The following is a 15,472-nucleotide window of genomic DNA, read 5'->3' as shown; positions in this document are numbered from 1 at the left end:
CCAAATAAAGATGTCTTCTTTACAGTTAGGCAAGAAGTATTTCAAGAGAGGATAATTCTGTTTGTATAAGCAATATTAGAGATGTTATATAAATATATGCTATATATAGTAACACATATGTAACTACTAACATCAGATAATGTCTAAAAATGACCACTATAGTTGTGCCACTAATGGATTAAAATGAACTGAGAAACTCTTTGGCTGAATGTAGTTCCTTCTTCACGTAACTGTGAGGATACCAGTTGGATATATGGACAACATTCAGCTCCTGGAAAGGGGACATCTGTATGGTCCAACATGCCGAGACCTTTCTTGACCTCCCAAAGGTGAATGGCAGAGATGGCAGCCACACTGGCTCTCAGTCATTGGGCCATTCCAAAACTGGATTACCTTCCCATGTACACTCCCCTCTCCTGCCATCTCATGTCTGAGTAAAATGCCATCAACTACAAATTACCAGTGGATAGGCTCTCACCATGGAATCAGAGATTTGCGTAGGTAATGAAGGAAGGCCTCTTGGAGGGGGGTTATTTGAAAAGAAGTATAGATTATACACAGAGTGGGATCGGATGTATTGTATTTCTGCAGACAAAATCATTAAGCACAAACACAGCAGGATTTGTTTAATAATAAAGTGGTTTGTTGGGGTTTAGGATTTTATTATTTCTTTTTAGAAAAATGAGAAAATTTACAAGATGCAAAGGTCTTACACAATACATTATCACCAATGTTTGCTCTCTTTACACCTTAACCGGTGCCCTGGCTTAGCCAGTGCTGGGAAGAACATGGACAGCGTGAATGCAGTGGAGACCCATCACGGACACATGTAAAAGGAGGACTCTATGACAAATGATGTGGGGCCAGCCTGTTTCAAAAGCAAGCCAAGAAATCACAGGAACCAGCAAAGTCTTTGCATGGGGGGAGCATGGGGATATGTCCTGCTGCCATGTGCATGGGGTGCACGCCCCCACACTGCCAGCTCCCACTTTCACTAAGACCATAGCAACAACAGAAAATGGTATCATTCCTTTGGTGGTGGTGTTTTGTTTTGTTCTGCTTTGTTTCTGCAGGGCTACTCAGGGTCCCAATTTCTTATTTCTGTCTTCCTTTTCATGATTCAGTTCCAAATTCTTAAAGCAGAGAAGGTACACAGCATCTTTCATGAATTTTCCAGGATCCAGATCCACCCAATGATAATGCACTAAAAGAACAAAGATAAAACACATTACAGGAGAAAGTCCCAAAATACACCTTCAAATCCTATTTAAAAAATATATATATAACCAAGCCTAAACAAACAGCTGAAGTCACCCTTTCAGTTCGTACAATGACAACAGCATGACAGTGTTTCACTTTATGATGGACAATCTGCCATGTTGTCATGTATAAATCCAAACAACTTCTCACCAAAGTCTCCAATTTATTAGAACCTCGTCCTTAGAGCTCAAAGAGATTCTAGATATCTGGGAATTAACTCACTTCTTAATGGCCTTTGGATCAAAGAGAAATGAGAAAATATTTTAAACTGAATGTAAATGAAAAGGCAACAACATATCATCATCCGTGATATGCACCTAAGGCAGTATGTAGAGGGAAATTCATAACACCAAAGCTTGTATTAGAAAAGAAAAAAGCTATCACATCAATAATCTGAGCTTCCACATTAAGAAACTAAAGAATAAAAGAAGAATAAAACCCAAAGCAAGCAGAAGAAGAAAAATGAAGACTAGAACAGAAACTAATGAAATTTCAAACAAAAACAAAAAATAAATGGAAAGAAAAAGTAAATAATTGGAAAGATCGATAAACTTGATAAACCTCTTGCCAGACCTACCAGGAAAAAAGAAGACATAAGTTATGAACATCAGGAATCAAAGAGGCAACATCAGTACATTTTATTATAGACATTAAAATGATAAAAAAGGATATGTCACAAACAACTTTATTCCCACAAATCAGACAACACAGATGAAATAGACAAAGTCCTTGAAAAAAGACACAAAAGTCTCATTTCCAAATCCTTTCAGTCATGAGGGAGGCAGAGGGGAACCTAAATAAAGCATAGGAACAGGGAATAAACTAAACACTTGCTTTTGAGTTATTTTTAATATTGCTCAAAGGATGGTAGGTTCTTCAGTATAAAATATCCCAGTGTCTTAAGTTTCCCTCAATAATTCTGAGGCTACAAGAAACACCAGCGAGTCTTGCCAAGATTTGTGAGGCAGGCGATTGACATCCAAGAAACAACAGTTTCTATTCCCTCAGTCTAAATTCTAATTGGGTGAACTTCAGTACAAGCAAAAGTTTCTGGTAATAGTAGGTTGCATAGTGATACCACACATCTGTGAATATGCTTCTGGACACACCCAGCACAGGTTGCATTCTTAGAAAAGGGCCGTTTTATGGGCAGATACCTCCACAGAATTAAGAGTCTTCCATTCCTGCGCCCAGCTTGTTAGGGAGACCCATGGACTCACACTAGAAAGGCTAACTTAACTGCAGCTACGTTCTTCAGTTGTATATGGACCCACGCAAAAGACTGAAATTTTCCCCAAGGCCTACCCTCATGCTCTAAAACCCACAAGCCACAGACCTGCACTACTTCCTAAGAGACATCTCAAAGACCACAAAGGGATAGGGATTACACAACAATTTCTGGGGACCATATTACATCCATTTTTAAGTCAGGGAAAGAAATCCGTATGCTGCTGTATTTTAATCAAGATGTTAACCCAAATCTAGGCACCTGAGGTATATTAATGCCTCTTTCCTCATCTGCAACACTAATAATTAAAATCCTGAAATTGGATCTCACACTGACCTTTGGGGAACTTCATTTTCTTGGTACAGATTAAAACCTTTGTTTCTAAACTTTTAAAATGAGCTTAGGAGTCCTGCTTTGGTATATTATTCTTCTACATTTACTTCAAATAAATATTCTACATGCTTCAAAGCTTTGAGATAATAAATTTACACTTCCAATGTTTGATGTGCAGATGGAAATGATAAAATTTGCTGAAGAAGAATAAATGACCTGGAAAATATTCACAACATTCTATTAGATGATAAAAGCAGTGACATTATATGACATTATATACAGTCTGTCTTTATGTAAAATTAGAGAAAGAGATATAGAATTATCTGATTAGAGAAAATGTTATAAAAGCATTATGTTAATAATGATTATCTTCAATGAAATGGCAGGTGACTTTTAATTTCTTTGAGCATTCTGGCATTTTAAAAAATTTTCTGTGATGAACGAGCATTAATTCTGCAATACAAAATGGCTTTCAAAAGAAATTTTATGAGAAAGACAATTCAGAAATTCCAATTCCCTACCAGAGAATCAGAGAACTAGAAGGGATCCTGAGAGGTTTCATCCCAGGGGTTCTCAAATTCTACAGTAAACCACTCAGGCCTAGGGACTTCATAAAGCACCTAATCTGAAGGGTTTAAACTAAACTCCTTCAGAATGAACTGTTCTGAGACTGGGATACCCAAGAGGCACACCTCATCCCAGTATCAATAGTGACAACACAAGTGATGAGCTCCGAAGCTGCATGCAAGAGCCTTCTGGCCAACAATAGACACTGTTCCACCCAAAAGCCACTGCCTCACCACACGGGTTGGTCAAACAGACACTGCTTTTTATTGTCAATCTCACCTTTAACAAATGTTCCTTCTCATTTTCTTAGACATAACCATGGAAGAACCTAGGGGCCAGGACGCTGGCTGTCAGGTGGGTATGGCTGGAGAACATAGCCGTTGCATGGCCTGAAGCATGAAAGGCGAGGCGGGGAGGGAGCGATCTGTGAGGTCCACCTGCCACATCACAAGCACTAAGCAGAAATCATGTGCAAGGGAACAAACACATGATTCTGCACAAAAGAGTGGAAATTTAGAAATCCTGGAGGAAGGGTAATGTGCCTCCCTGTGAGAGCCTTGAGAGGATGGCATCTGCTTGCATAGTATAGTTTTCTGATGTCCCTGTGAGTCAGGTGAGCTGTCTGAGGGCAGACATGACCTACAGGCTGGAGGCACCTAACAGAGAGCAGTACATGCCTGAGATAATGTAGCACCACAATTTCAGAGCCTTATAGAAAGAACCTTCTGGAGTGGTTCTCTTTTATTGCCTGCAAACATCAGAGGCAGTAGGGAATAGTCCAGCACCAGAAGAAAGGAATTCCTCAACAGCCTGTTTGAGTCTCTCAAAGATGCTGATTTCCAGCTGATCTGCTTCCGGCTTCAGGCCATTCAGGCAACCACAAAATGTAAGTGCTTGAGTTAAGATACACAGACCACAGACCTGCTCTCCAAACCACTGTCAAAAGAACCCAGCTTTTATGTATTTATTTCAGGCTACAGCTAGGAATCTAATCTGATTCCACTTACCTAGAAAAGAAAGGCTGTTCTATGAGAAAACATGAGTCTCTGAGAAGTCCACGTTATCAGAGAAGGATTCAATCTGACTTAGCATTTACAGAAATTCCAGTGAGCCCTCCACTGAATTGTCAAGTGAAGAATCTCTGCCTTTACGTGAGGGCAAATGAGCCCGAACTGGTGATGAGAACATGAGGACAGTGACTCAATTTCCTGATTAAGACAGAAAATCTTAGGCACCTGGGTGGCCCAGTCGGTTAAGCTTCCGAATCTTGATTTCTGCTCAGGTCTCAATCTCAGGGTTGTGAGTTTGACCCCTATATTGGGCTCCATGCTGGGTATGGAGCCTATGTAAAAAGAGAAGACAAGAGGAGAAAAGAGAGAAAGGATGGGAGGGAGGGAAGAAGGAAAAAAAAAGGAAGGGAGTGAGGGAGGAAGAATGGAAGGAAGGAAGGAGGGGAAGAAGGGAGGGAGGGAGGGAGGAAGGCAGTGAGACAGGAAAGCTTGGTATGGCACACGGAAAGAAGAAACTGACAGCAATTAGTTTTTATTTTTGGCCTAACTTCCACCTATCTATTGCTCATGTATATTTGTACGTATTTAATCAAGCCAGTCTTACAGAACTGACAGTGGTTCAGAACATTCACTTGACCCACTGAACTTCCTGCAGAGATGGGCTTGTTCTATGTCAGCACCAACCAATATGGCAACCACTAGCCAAATGTAGCTATGGGACTATGGAAATGAATTTTAAACTTTAATTTTAATTAATTTACACTCAAATATCCACACACAGGTAGCACCTACTGTATTAAATAGCATACTTCTAGGTTATCTGAAAGCAGGGTGCCTATATGGCACAGTTTTATACATGTATTATACATGTATTATACAAGTATTGAGCTAGGTTAGCTCAATACTTCAGCAATAGACAGAATTAATAATTACGGCCAGGTTTTTGCCAATTCTCTAACAAATGAAACTGAGGTGGAAGCCTAGACCCGTAGAAAATCCAACCCTACTGCTGGCAAAGTAACATAATGTGCCGACTATGTATCAGTGAGGAAGCAGTTCAGTCTCTTGTATAATAACAAAGCTCAGAACAACATTAAGGTTTGGGAACAGTAACCTCCTCCAGGTTAGAAGGCAGAGAATGGAGCAGAAGATAATTTCTGAAGAAATACTGCTTAAAATTTCCCAAATGTATTGAAAGACAAACATTTACAGGTTCAAGAGGCTCAGAAGACCCAAAGCAGTCATCAGAGTGAAACTCAAGATGTGATACAGATGTTGGAATTATCAGACAAGGGAAAATAGCTGTGATTAATATGTGAAGGACTCTAACGTGTAAAGCAGACAATATGTAAGAACAGATGGGTAATGCAGCAGAGATACAGAAACTCCAAAAAGAATCAAAAGAAAATGCTAGAAATAAAAAACACCGTAATAGACAGAAAGAATGCCTCTGATGGGCTCATCAGTGGACTGGACACAGCCAAAGAATCAGTGGGCTTAAAAAGTGGTTAATAAACAAACTTCCAAACCGAAATGCAAAGAGACAACAGAATGGGGGGAAAGGGGATGTGGGGCAATTGCAAAAGGCATAACATACACATAATTGGAATACCAAGAGAAAGAAAGAGAACAGAGAAGTATTTGAGATAATAATGGCTAAGAATGAACCAAACTGTAAACAAAGAAAGGGAAAATCTTCAAAGAAGCTGAAGGGGATGGGAGGACAGGAGGAAGGAGTAAGGGACAGCTGTGAACCCACCTTACCCATGGAGGAACAAGGATGAAAAGTGCAAAGGGCTTCTCAGAAGGAATAATGCAAGCAAGAAGAGAGTGCAATAAAATATTTAATCCACTGAAAGAAAAAAAACACCAATCTAAAATTCTGTACCACTGAAATTACCCTCCAAAAGTGAAGCAAATAGACTTTCTTAGATCCACATTGTAAGAAATGTTAAAAGAGGTTTTTCAGGCAGAAGAAACATGATATGGGTCAGAAACATGGATTTGCAGGGTGCCTATATGGCTCAGTTGGTTAAGCGTCCAACTCTTGATCTCAGCTCAGGTCTTGTTCTCAGGGTCATGAGTTCAAGTCCCATGTTGGGTTCTGTGCTCAGCATGGAGTCAGCTTGAGGATTCTCTCTCCCTCTCCCTCTGTCCCTTCTCCCACTCGCTCACAAGCTCTTTCTCTCAAAAAAATAAATAAGTCTTTTTTTAAGGAGTGTATTACAACATCTAGGGCGATCACTAAAAAATCTTTTAAGTTTAAAAAAATGAAAACAGCACCTCAGAGGCACAGTTTTATACATGAAGCACCAGCACCTGAACTGGGAATGAATGTTGACACAGGGAAGCAAAATGAAAGCCGTGGAAATGAAAGAGATTCTACTTTCTATAAGTGGGGGAGAAAACAGTGAAAACACGACTATCCTTGAATACACACAAACTTTTCTAGCTCATTAGGAAGAAATGGGCTCAGCCAGATACATCTTTTATTCAGACAAAGGTCAATTTGAAAAAGCAAACAGATGGCAGCTTCCAATACACTTTCCTTGCTTTGTTCCAAGTGTGTTGACATTTGAGGACAGATATGTGGGGTGCTGCTCATGAGTGGGCTCCTCTCACACCCTAATGATGGTAGCAAAGTAAATACTCAAATGAGGCAATACTTGGCCTTGCACTCAAAGGCAGAGAGCATGCGGTCCTCGTGAAAGGCTGCCACGTGCCTTGGCTGTGGCCAGAAAGGGGGGAAAAGGGAGTTGCTGCCTCAGAGGAAACCTTGAACCCTCCACACAAGGTGAATGAGCCTGAAGAAATGAGACAGAGGACAAAAACAGAAGTGCATTTTAGCACTTCCCTGTCCATCTGATAAAATAAGAAACATCTGCAATGTGACAGAGAAATGTCAGCACCCTGGGAGTGTCCTCTGAAGGCTTCTGACTCACTTTCAAAGAAAACTGTGCCCGAGCTCATGCAGTCTCTCACTCCATTTTCTTTTGCCTTTTCTTTCTCTCTCATGCCTTGGAAACTCAAAGCTACTCCCTTAGGTCCTATGAGGCTCCCCAGGGCTCCTTCTGTTTGTAAAGAAAAGCAAATGAAAACTGCAGCTCCCCTCACTGAGGCAGGGGTGGGGCTGCTGTTTTTCTGTGCAGCACAGTCAGTGCCAAGGTCACCTTCTGTCACTAATTCAGCTCTTAGAGATATCTGAATATTTGGTGATGTTTTCATGGGTCTACTGGGATGACAAATTTCAGCAGATGGGGCAACAAAAGCCCATGGGCAACAAAAAATCCAAATATGTAATTGAAGGAGCAGCTGTCATTTACTGCTGGCCTCCTTTATGGTCTTCAAACCTGAGCACATGTCTATCATCCCAGAGGTGGGGGTAGCCCAGCTCCTCCCTGGCCCTTAGCTGGCTGCAGCAGTGAGATCTCCAAGGACCCCTCACGTCTGTCCTTGTCTGGATGTCAGCACCAGCCACCAGGCCTCCACTGCCACCTCTGGATAGAAGTCCAAGTGGACACCCACCTTAAACTGCCAATCGGTAAATGGTTTACCTCCTGCACTCAGTCAAAAAGCCAGACAGTGCTCCATAAACATGCGAAGAAAATGTGGCTTCTGCATTTTCACAGGCCCGTCCAAACGTCCTCACGAGCCTCCATCCCGCTGAGTAGCAGCAGCACAATCTAGAATCCACAGTAATTCTGCTCACCTGGGTGTTAGAACAGCTGAGTCCTCAAATGGTCCCTGTGCCTGGGTGCTTGGCGTGGTTCTGCACCCGGTGCTGAGTCCCAGGGACACCACTGAGCAGCACTTGATAGTCAGGGGCAACAGCCCCCACCCCTGCCTGACTTGACCTCATTTCCATTCCTGCCCTCGCTAGCACTACAGACCCCTCACATCCCACCCTGGGAGCCACATGGAGATGGTGGTTGAAACCCACAGAGTTGCAGAGCAGCAGTGCTGCAGAGAGCTGAGGTCACAACCCTCCTGGCTCTCTCAGCTTCTGGGGCAGGCTCACTCCTTCCACCAGGACCCATGGTCAGCTCAGCAGACCCCCACACCCTCTCTTCAACACGCCTCATGGGGCAGGTGAGACCCTCTACTGACTCCTGCTGTATCTAGTTGCCTTACCACGGCTTGCTGCCCCTTCTACTCAGCTGCAATAGTCTCGCAGAGACACAGCCATCCCTCACAACAGTCTCCTACCAGGACTCTCACCGGGGACCAAAGCACCGGCCCCCAGGCGTCCAGCTTCCCTGACAACCCAACCATCAGCCCAAGGACTCTAGCCTGGAGCCAGAAGACCAGGTGTGGCCCTGGGCTTCTCCATCCGTCCCTCTCCTAACCTGAAGCTTTCTTTCACCTTCCCTCCTGCCAGACAGGGTCTCCCCAATACGTCATTCCTGCTCATCCACCTTCTCTCCCACCTCCTCCCCAGGGCCATAATGATAACAGGGCTGCAGTTCCCTTGAGTTTGCTTCCCCCACCTTGGTGTCCTTTCTATGGCTAGTTTTGGACTCTTGAATAACGTGGAGGTTAGGGACACCAAACCCTACACAACTGAAAATCCATAGAACTTTTGACTCCCCAAAGATGTAACTACTAATTGTAGTCAATAAGGCTGACCAAAGCCTTACTGACATAAACAAACACATTTTCTGTACGTCATACGTAATATGCACTGTGTTCTCACAGTCAAGTAAACGAGAGAAAAAACAACGTTATTAAGAAAATCATGAGGAGGGGCGCCTGGGTGGCTCAGTGGGTTAAGGCCTCTGCCTTCGGCTTAGGTCATGATCCCAGAGTCCTGGGATCAAACCCCGCGTTGGGCTCTCTGCTCAGCAGGGAGCCTGCTTCCTCCTCTCTGCCTGCTACTCTGCCTACTTGTGATCTTTGTCTCTCAAATAAATAAATAAATTCTTTAAAAAAAAAAAAAAAAAGAAAGAAAGAAAATCATGAGGAGAAAATACATCCCCAGTCCTGTCCTGTATCTACTAGCACCAGAAGCTTTCATCTGTTTGCAAGATGAATTGTCAGTACCTACGTCAACGTCCTACAGAACACAAAACACTGTATGCGTTATCCATATTACTAACCCCAGACACCAAAAATGAAAAGACGGTTTGAAAAAGAAATTCATATTTATTTACAAGTGTAATGCTAAGTGCGTTGCTAACAAAGAGGCAGCAATAGGATTGCTTTACAGTAGCCTAGCCTATGGACTAATGAATGAATCATTATACAATTTTTCTGGCATACGGTTTCGCAGTTGTATTCATAATAGAGTAAACATTGTTAACGTTGTTTTAAGAACCACATACCTCTGATGATAGGCCAGTAAGCACTTTGTCCAGTTCTAAGACAGACAGGCGCACTGTATGGTAATTCTTTGAAAGCAAGGTTATAAAACAGTAAGAGGAAAAACGTGTCATCAATTTCACATTAATATCACTCACCTTCCACCTGTCTAAGGATAGGCTCTCCGCTTCCATATGCATCTTGCACACAATGAATATATGGGCAATGATGACTATGATACAAAACGTCTCACGCAGTCCTGGCTGTACGATTGCTAGGTTTTCACATGAGAATCACACATACACAACCCATGAGTTTACTAACTGTACAGCAGGATGATTATTTACTATTCAGTAAGTAGAATTGCATCATCAGTAAGGTCTCTGTCCTCACCGTCCTCATGATGAGCAGGCGGTGGGGGAAGAGGAGAGGCTGGTCTTGCTGTCCTGGCGCGGCAGAACAGAGGAGCGGGAGGTGGAAGGGGAGGCAGGAGAGGCAGGCACACTCTGTGTAACTTTATGGAAACACAAAATCTCATCATTTCTGACATTTTTGCTTTCTCTTTTCTCCAAAAATGCTTCTCTGTGGCACCAATCCTTCCTCTCTACCTTTGCTTCAGTTTTAGCATCTATATCATAAAAGAAGGCGAAAGCAGTCAGGAATGCCTGGAACCCTTCTGCCAGACAGTTTGTTTTCTGCCATTGCTGCTTCTGGGTCTTCCTCCCCATCACCTGACACTGGTTTGGAAGCACTCATCTTCTTCAAGTTGTCTTCTGCTAATTCTTCTGTGGTGCCCATTAGCTCTCGAATTTCTCCAAGATCCGTATCATGAAACCCTTCACCCCCTCAACTCACCTTTTCTTTTTTTTAAACCATATCCACAATCTCTTTCATGATTTCCGTGACTGACTCTGCTGTACATGCTGTGAAGTCATGTACAACATCTGGAAAGAGTTTTCTCCAGCAGCGATTTATTGTTTCAGGCTTGATGGCTTTCACAGCATTTCCTATAGTAACAGTGGCATCTTCAATGGAGTAATCCTTGCAGAACTTCTTGATGTTCTGTCGGGGTTCTCTTCCAGATCACGGACTATGCCTTCTGTATGGTCCCGTGTGTGATGAGCCTTCAGGGTCCTCACGATCCCCTGATCTAGAGCCTGAATTAGAGACCATGTGTTTGGAGACCACAGACCACTTTGACACCTTCAGTGTTGAACTCATGGGGTTCTGCAGCCAGGGCACTGCCCACTATCAAAAGAACTTTAAAAGGCAGTCCCTCCTGGCAAAGTACTCCCTAACTTCAGGAACAAATCATCAATGGAACCAATCCAGCAAAAGGGTTCTCATTGTCCAGCCTTCTTGTTATGCAACCAAAAAGAAAGTAGCTGATGTTTATGTTTTATATGCTTTATAAATAAGGGCAGTCCTGATCATAAACCCAACTGCATTTGCACAGAACAGCAGTTAGCCTCTCCCTTCCTGCTTAAATCCTGATACTTTTTTCTCTTCCTTACTAATAAATGTCCTTTGGGGCATTTTCTTCCAGAATAGGGCACTTTGCATTAAAAATCTGTTCAGACAGATATCCTTTCTCCTCGGTGATCTTCCCAATGGTGTCTGGTAACTCGTCTGCTGCCTCTTAGTCAGAAAAAGCTGCTTGGTATTTGTAAAGCCAAACCTCTTTCTAAAATTATCAAACCATCCTTTGCTGGCATTCAGTCCTCCAGTTTTAGATCCTTCACCTTCCTTTTGCTTTAGGTCATCACATAATGATTTCACCTTTTCTTTTCTCAAATTATCTTTGAGTCTATAGGTACGCCTTTCTTATAGCAATCAAGAAGTGCAAGGTTTCCGGGCCTACAGGCATAGCTGCAGCAATGGCTTCATGAAATTCCTTTTCTTCTTCTTCTTCTTCTTCTTCTTCTTCTTTTTTTTAAAACAACATTCCTTATGCTGGATTCATTTATCCTGAAATGGTGGGCACTGCAGCTTCAGACCATAGTGGTACACATCAAGCAATTCAAGTTTTTCTTGCGGCATCATGACTTTTCTCTGGTTCTTGGAAGCACTTCCAGCAGCACTAGTGGCCCCTGGGATGGGTCCCACGGTGTTATTCAAGGGTGAGGATATTGCACTAAACATGATGAAAAATATGCAAGAACTGCGAGAGATCACTTTTTACCACGATCCATAATTTACTGTAGAGACAAACTGCTCACGCGGAGATGATGAACATCACACAGATGAACATCTGAAGCAGATACTCACAATGCCTGAGCTCACCACAGCAACAGGAGGTGCTCAGGAAATTATTATGGTAGTATATGGCATGTGCTGTAGTTAATTTTATGCAGTTACCATTTAATACTGCATCTTCACATTTGTTTACATGTCTCTCCACTGTACATAGTGCCACATATGGTCTGTTAAGTATTTCTATGTATAAGTTTTGATAAATTTTAACTTTTTATAATAGGTTTATGTGTATTTTATGGTAGTGACATTTATGCATTCACAACATGCCTAACTTTTAAATTTTTTTTTTTAATTTCTAGGCTACAGGGTTTATCTGTGGACTTTTTCATATTGTTGCAAATCTCCAAAAAATCTTCCAACATATATATACTGAAAGAAATCCATAAGGGGATCCACAGAGTTCAAACCCATGCTGTTCAAGGGTCAACTGTAGCATGATTTTCCCCAAGTTCTATACTACCCAATTTGCAATAACTTGAGAATTAAATATGATTATAGGTTTTAAACTTTATGAGAAATTTCGCCTTTTAAACTTTGGGAGATGTTGGAAAGCAATGCGCACTTTCACCTCTTCCCCATCTTACTGTGTGCTGTCTCCTATTGTGAAGCATGTCCTCCAGGATGTTCTGAGACAAAGTCACTGTCTCTTCCTCTGTGCATGGGCTTTCTGGTGTTCCTCTTGCACACAGAAATGGCAAAACCACTCCCAAGCTGCCCACTGGCCACAGGATACTAATGCCTAGGATACCTTTCTACTGGAATTATTCTCATCTAACTAACTAAAACTAATCTACCGGGATTATTCTGAGGCCAAAATCTAACACAAATAGAGACTTATGTTTTGCACTGATATAAAGAGTAGAATTCAGTACCCCCCAATAAATAAAACAAAGATTCAAAGTATTGTACAGAAACAATTACATCAAAAATTAAAACATCAAATTTAAAAAATACAAAAATTATTCATTTTAATTATACAATAATACCATTATACAATAATACAAATAATTTTAATAATATAAAAATACAAAATTAACAGGTAGATAATATAATCAAGAAAGAAATCAACTAGGTGACATAAAAATTTTTTAAAGCCACTTTGAAAATACAAGGTCCAAGACACATTAGAATTTGTGTGTTTTTGTGTGTTTACATTGTGAAGCTGGGTTTGGTTACTGGCAGATGAATATTCCTTATCTACTGAGTTCAGCATGAGAGTCTGAAAATTCAATTTTTTAAAAACTTATTGAAAAGTCCCAACACTCACTGGGGAAGAGGTTATTATTTATATAATCTTAAAACTGAAGGGAAAACACATGGTGCTGTGTCAGAGTAGGGCCAAGAGAGCAAAACACTGTGCAGGCTGGCCAGCTGCCCTCCGTCCAAGGAGAAGAAATAGAAAATATTGGGTCTGGATTTTGCTTCTGAACCAAGGAATCACCCACTATAATGACTGTCATTCCCTGGCCATCAGATTGGCCAGTCCTTCATCCTTGGTTCAGGTGGCAGGAGTGGATATGGTGTGCTCTCTCCAGCACGATCCCCAGGAGGCAGGGGGGGCTTAAGCAGAGGTGCCACAGACACATTGCAGGGGGGCGGGGACGGACCTGCCCTCCCACCCCATCCTGCTAGGACAGTCAGCCAGCACTATGCCTTTACCTGCGTGCCTTTCACAACAGCACTGGTGATGGGGAGGAGCTTGACTCTTTTAGTTAATGAAGAAAAACCAAAGAAGCAAAAATGACACAACTTACTGTCACACAGAAATTGGCCAGAGGGAAATGGGAACTCAGTGAGTTTCTGAGCTGTTGCTGGACCTGCAGAGCAAGCGTACTTATAAAAGGAACTTCAAGAGCTACCCCGTGCTCCACCCTTCAGACTGCGGCTTTCTGTCCAGCCCATAAGTCAGAGGCGCCAGCAGGATTTGTGATGACAAAACTGACCACTGATATGAGCAAATCGCCACAAAGTTCTGAAGGGATGGCAATGGAAGTTTTATGTGATATAAAGGCCACAAATCACACATGTAAATGTTACTGTGTATTCATGAATATTTAACATTATTCAGACACCACACAGCACTTTTTGGAAGGTTCTCCCTAACTGACACCAACTGTTTCAGTTCATGAATAAAAACCCATGTCTTGAGGTCCAGACCAAGAAAAGGGGGTGGGGGGAGGTTCCCTCTGATTCCTGCTTCACTTTCATGTGAGTGTGAGAAAAATCAGCCAAGACCAGTGACCACAGTTCTGTCACCACCACCCTCCCCGCCATAGAAACAGGGAAGGAAACAGAGTGATTAGGAGAAAAGTCAAGTGGACATTACAGGATTGATTATCCAGTGCCTCCCACCCCTTAAAACTACCAGTGAGGGGGCGCCTGGGTGGCTCAGTGGGTTAAGTCTCTGCCTTCGGCTTAGTTCATGATCTCAGGGTCCTGGGATCAAACCCACATCGGGCTCTCTGCTCACCAGGGAGCCTGCTTCCCCCTCTCTCTCTCTGCCAGCTTCTCTGCCTACCTGTGATCTCTCTCTCTCTCTCTCTGTCCAATAAATAAATAAAATCTTAAAAAAAAATAAAAAACTACCAGTGAGTCCATGACACAGCCTTTCTGAGCTCTCTGTCCTGTGCCTTTGGTCTGTCTGTGTTTGTAAACTAGTCTATGTTAGTGCACCCGACTATCACTGCGGACTCTGTAATAGAGCTCAGTGTCTGGTAGTGCACATCCCAAAGGTGGATGGACTTCCCTTTCGGAAGGGAAAGAGAAGGCAGAAGACCATCTTATGAATGTTCTCCTCTCTCGCCGCTCAACACCTCCAGGACGTATCTGTATGTTGACTTGGTTTGAACCAAAGACAATATATAAGCTGAAGGCTCCAAAATGTATGGCCAGACCTCACTCTTCTCTTGATTTCTGCTACTCCCTCCTAACTGGCCTATTGGTTCCAGCCTCACTCCCCTCAGCTGCTAGCATGATCTCCTTAAACTCTGGACCTGATTATGTCACCTGTACCTTTGAACTGTTTCAGAAGTTTCCCACCATCCCAGAATGAAATCCAAATTGGCCAGTTGCACACCAGGCCCTATGAACCAGGACCCTCCTCCTCCTTTAATTTTACAGAAGCTCCCTAGACAACCCAACCCAACCCAAACGGTAGCCAGTGTTTCAGCCACTCTTTCCCACCTCTGTTCCAAAACTCTCTGTTCTTTTCCCACACCCAACAATGTTTGCATCTGCTCTTCTCCTGGCTTAGGCAGCTCCCACCCTTGCCCCTCATCTGCCCATTTCCATATGTCTTCTGAGGTCTGGTTCTGGGGTCCTCCCCTCTGTGAAACCTCCCCAACTTCCCTCTCTACCCCCTCATGTTCCCTCCACAACAAGCCACATTGCTGATTATTTCTATGCTTCTCCCTGAACTTGCAAACTCTCCCAAGTAAAGCGCTCTTCGTAATGTGCTTGCTGGAGGAATGAGCTTGAGCAAAGGCCTTCAGATGGCTGGATCAAGTTTTAGACACCTCTG

The 15,472-nt window shown here is 42.7% G+C and overlaps 1 protein-coding gene across 1 annotated transcript in view; it reads right to left on the bottom strand.

The window, feature by feature from the left end:
- Window positions 1-611: 611 nt before the first annotated feature.
- Window positions 612-15,472, bottom strand: part of LOC111141744 (D-tyrosyl-tRNA deacylase 1) — a 177,538-nt gene continuing 162,677 nt past the window's right edge. The window contains exon 6 of the mRNA XM_022494537.1: window positions 612-1,204. The gene's annotated coding sequence lies outside the window, so the exon portion shown is untranslated. The remainder of the gene's footprint in view (window positions 1,205-15,472) is intronic.

Source organism: Enhydra lutris, unplaced genomic scaffold, assembly GCF_002288905.1.
Source record: "Enhydra lutris kenyoni isolate GAN:26980312 unplaced genomic scaffold, ASM228890v2 scaffoldscaffold6, whole genome shotgun sequence".
Lineage (NCBI taxonomy): Eukaryota > Metazoa > Chordata > Mammalia > Carnivora > Mustelidae > Enhydra > Enhydra lutris.
This window is presented reverse-complemented; position numbering and strand designations above follow the sequence as displayed.